Genomic DNA, 5,179 nt, shown 5'->3' with positions numbered 1-5,179 from the left:
GACTGTAATGTTTACCTCTGTGTTAAAAATCATGTTATGAAATGTTTATTGTTTGAATTTTTATGAAAGCGTATATTCCTGTATTATATGTGTAATTATAAAAATAAAAAAGAACTGTAATTTCAGGACAAAGTCAGAATTCCCAAACACGTGCAGATGAAGTCTTCTGTAGAACACCACGGAGACCAACGTATAAAACTTTAAATAGCTGCATTTTGCGTGTCTGCGTTATTTCAATATCGTATTAAGCTATAGCCTTAAACCGTAACAGTTTAAGAAAAACGTAATGCAGTGGAACAACGTAAATTGAGAAACTCCTATTGATTAATTTACTTTTCTTTTCTGAAAATCGGAAAGGGGAGTCATAATTCATTCTTAAAGGTGGCAGGCTTCGGTGTGGTTCGTTCAGTGTAGTCTGAGAGCCCAAATCTTAAGGGAAAGGAGGAGAATCTAGAAGAACAGAATCGAAGAAAAGAAAAGTAGGCCATGGTTATCAGGGAGCTAAAACAATACACGCTGAACAGACTGAAATCCGGAAAAACAAATTAAAAGAACATCCTGGCACATTGGCTGAGACAACAAAAGTCACTCTGGAAAAACCAGCAGAAGCACCCACCTAGATCACACAGCCCCTCTTTGTCTTCTCACAAAGGATCTAAGCGGATGGTATTAATATTTACAATAAATTTTCTTTGTGCAGCAGCATATACAGAGAAACAATAGTCACAAGATCTATGGGATGACAATAATTTAAACTTATGTCTTGGCTTCTATGGTACCGTAATACCACGGGGATTTTATACATATTGAAAGATTCAGGATCATGTTATTCTTCTTAAAGTGGAATTTCACACATATAAGCTGAAAATAAAACAATGTCTAGGAGAAAATTTCATAACATGCTCAACAAGAATTGTATGAGAATTCATAGCCCTATCATCATTTTTTTCATTATTTTTACCAAAAGGTAGAGAATATTAAATATACGACTTAAGAGCGCCCTCTAGTGGGTAGAGTGTTTATACAAAATACCGGAACTTGACCTATTTCCAGAAAACGTTGCATCTCAGATTTGCTGTCGTTAAAACAGACTATGCTTAGAATATATTACTTCAAATCACAGCATTCTTCATTAAAACCACTGCATTTTCCAATGTTTCCCCTCTTCAACTATTAAGTTAAATGCAATTGGTTAGTCTTTAAAATATCTTTTTTCTTCTCAAAACATATCAAGGCTTGAAACAATCACTAGAATGCCCTTCCTTGTTTAGAAACCCTTGAATTTGGCACGTCTGATTCCAAATGAATGTAAGATGAGGGCACATTTACAAAAACTTCTCTGGCCTTCAGCACAAGTCTGCAGATGCTGTCTGCGGCCTGATGCAGACAATGATAATGACCAAATTAAAACCCCTCTTTAGGCAGAATTGAAAGGTGCTGAGGAAGCCTGTCGCAGCGTATTTCAGAAAATTCCCAAGACTGGCCATCCTTACACAACCTTCGATCCTAGTTTGCCCCTATTTGGTATACTAAAGAGCTCATCACACAGGTGAAGGGGGAAGAGTTTAAACCCTCAAACACTGAAAAGGTTTAATATAGGATCCAAAAGGTCAACAGCAGGAATTTCACCAAAACAACAACATTCTCAAAGCGACACAGAAACGCGGAACTTCAGAAGCAGGAGCGCATTTAGAGTTTATTTTACTCAGCATCTCACCTTCACGACTTTGACTGTATTAACATACCATCTGCACCGTTATTCCCTTCATGTTTGTCTTTCATCAGCTTGACCTTTATTTAAAGACCAAGATCACATACCATAAATAGGAACTAACCCTACAAATAAACAAAATTAAAAGAAAATGGTTGGATTACATTCTAGAAACTGGGTTTTGCATTGGGGTTTGGTCTCTTTTATGAGAAAGAGGAGGTTGCAAGAGAAGACAGGTGTTCAGGACAAAGCAGCACCCAAGGTAGACTTTCTCGTCCATGTTTCCAGAAGGACTGAACTAGTCAGGATTCAGTGTTATTTGAAGCTCTGTCCATGTAGCACCAAAATCATCTACATTACTGGCAGTGGTCCACATCCACAACTTCTCAAATGATGGAAGAAAATAAAACTCAAGAATAGCCCAAGGCTGTTGGAGCAGACCTGGTCAGTGTCTGCCCACAGCCCAGGTGTTTCCATTGCAGTGCTTTCTAGAGCAGCTTCTTACTGCCAGCATCCCATCTCTTTGCCTGGGAGCTCTTTCTCGTGGAGGGACCACTCCCCTTATGCACTCAGGGCAGACCAGTAGACTTGGAGAATTAACCTCCCCAGGAGCAGTTCTCAGTCAATGACTAGCAGAAATTGGTGTATAAATCCCCCAGCTCCCTCTCCCTCCTGTAGGGGCGGCATGCAATCCATTCTAGCTCCTGGAGTTCCCATGAGGGATGAGGCTCCAGTTACTCGAAGTGCTAACTTGCTTGATAGCACATCTTGTATTGGCTGTTTACAGTCCTAGTCTCACTGCCCTACTCCTTTACAGGTGTTTCCTGGGGTCAGCTCCCAAATTATCTCTTTGCACTTGAATCAGTATCTCAGGATCTGCTACCAGAGAAACCCAAATTAAGACAATTAAGAAACCTATGAGCAATAGAGTCCGTTTCTTAAACCCAGTTTTCCTACCTCCACATCTAGGATGGTTTTTATTTGTCTCCTCCTTGCCATTGCTTCCTGGTCCCAAGGTCTTTGGACTAACTGAGTCAAATCTTAAAAGACAGCAGCTGTAAATTATGAGTGTGCCACCTAGAGGGCGCCCAGGGCTGAGGGGTTCCCAGGGGGTGGACTTGCAGTGAAACGTCCTGGGCAAACCGGGACCCTCTGGTCACCCTAGCCAGCTACCACCTTTCCTTTCCAGAGGGGGCTACAGCTCTGAATTTAGAGACCCCAACCTCCTACATGTAACAAACAGGTACAACCCATAAAACATGGCTTCAATAGTGACGCATCTGGGGTTCCCCAAAGTGTGCTGCACACACTCAAGTGACATAAAGGATGAGTCTATACTCCACCAAGTAAATATTTATTTTCCCGTGTATTAGGAGAAATTTGGCACAGCAAAGTACAGCAAATTCATAGACAGTCATTTGGAAGAGGATGCTCGGATAGTCATTTAGGTTTATTTTCTTAAACGAGTTCATTTTGTAAAAATAAATAATAGCACACATTTCACATATCTATGGCAAAAGGTCTTGCAGACATTTGGGGAGACTGAGCTCTACAGACAATACTGGAAATCATGTATTATCACTTTTTAGGTAAATTAAATTCAGTCTTTTAATCTGTTAAGTAGATACCCAATCAATGGTCCATAAGTAACCATTCCTCTTAACCTATTAAAAGTAAGGATTCCTGGGTGGGGAGGGTATAGCTCAAGTAGTAGAGTCCATGCTTAGAATGCATGAGGTCCTGGGTTCAATCCCCAGTACCACCTCTAAAATAAATACGTACATAAACAAACCTAATTACCTCCCCACCCCCTAAAATAAAATAAATTTATATATATATATATATATTAAAAAAAAAAAGTAAGGATTCCTATTTGTCAGGATCACAGACAAATGAATCCAACAATCTCCACCAGGTGGCATATACCAAAAAGCACATTTCAGCTGCCCTTTGGCGGGGGGTGCCCTTACTGTGTGCGGCTAGAAAGATTAACTCTCTGAGTCACTGCTGGGGCCAGTCACTGGACAGTCAGAACACACCTGCTGAGCACACGCCCCTGTGCCACCTGGCCCCTTATCCAACAGGGAGAGAAGCAAACACAGCCCCTGCCCTCGGGGAGTTTACAGTCAAGAAGGTAAGATGGACGTTAATTGAATAATTAACTTTTTGAGTAAACTTTGTTTTTTGGGGCTTCCCTTGTCTTCCAGCAGATGACGTCTGGATCAAAGTCTCCCAGGGATGCAGCAAAGGTATTGAAGGGAGAGCTGGGCACCAGAAGAAACCTTGGAACCAGAGGTGGACGCTTCTCCAGATGTGGGACAGGGAAGCCCACAGAGGACGACTGGGCTATGCCCACGTTATAGGTGAGAAGTTGTTGCTAGAGGTTTAAGCTACTTGCCTAAGGTCACAAAGCCAGTGAGGAGTGGAGTCGGGATTCAAGCTCTGAGCTCTCAGCTCTGTCCCCTCCATTCCACAGCCTCATATTCTTTCCAGTGCAACCAATCTCCTTGCTTAAGGACATGACCCAACAAAGTCTAGGTTGATTGGTATTCCAGGGAAAGAGGCTGTGCCAGTCTTCCCGTGGTCCCCGTAGTTAGGGTGGGGAGATACGCACACCTGGTGTCTCCTGAAGAGGTCAAGGGACAGGCAGCTGGCGTAGGAATAGCCCAGAGACCTGACCACACATCCCAGCTAGGGCTGCGGTCCTGGGGGTGCTTCTCCATCCCACCAACTCTCCTACTGCTGAGGAACATTCATTGTATTAGACTTGCCCACACAAACTCCTGAGATCCTAAATTTTATGTTGTCGACCCCTCATTTTGGAATGATGTTGACTGAGCACGTATTGCATGCCAAACACTGCGCTAAGTGCTTTCCAAGATCATTATCTTACATGGTCTTCCCAACAGTCCTCCGGAGTAGACATTATTACCCTCTTTTATAGTTGAGGGAATAAAGCCCAGGGAATCTCGGCCATCAGCCAAGATGCAAACACAAAGCTGTCTGGTATTTAAGCCCATGCTTTGCCACTGACCGAAATCAAAAGTACCTCTGAAGTCATACCTCTGAAGCAGAGGTCAAAACGGCAGGAACAAATCATGGCCCTGTCATGGGCTCACTGTGAGCTTTGGGGTCCAGTCATTTGGCTGCTCTGAACCCACAGTTCCCAATCTATAAAGTGGGGACGATGACACCTGCCCACCACTGCAGTGCCGTTAATGAGACAGGTATATGCTCTGTCCGTTAGAGTTCTTTGGTGGCCAAAGAAAAAAAAAAGAAATAATAATGGTTTTAAGTTTTTCAAACGTAACCAAGAATACAACAGTTATATACATAATACTTGACTTTCTTTTTTTAAATGCCATTCCAGGAAAAAAAAAATTCTTCTCTAGGACACGAGTATAAAGGTTAAGAAATATTAGCAGATTATTTGTATTTACTGGTTTTGTTTTTCTACCATAAAACAAG

The sequence above is a fragment of the Vicugna pacos genome, chromosome 19, assembly GCF_048564905.1.
Source record: "Vicugna pacos chromosome 19, VicPac4, whole genome shotgun sequence".
Lineage (NCBI taxonomy): Eukaryota > Metazoa > Chordata > Mammalia > Artiodactyla > Camelidae > Vicugna > Vicugna pacos.
This window is presented reverse-complemented; position numbering follows the sequence as displayed.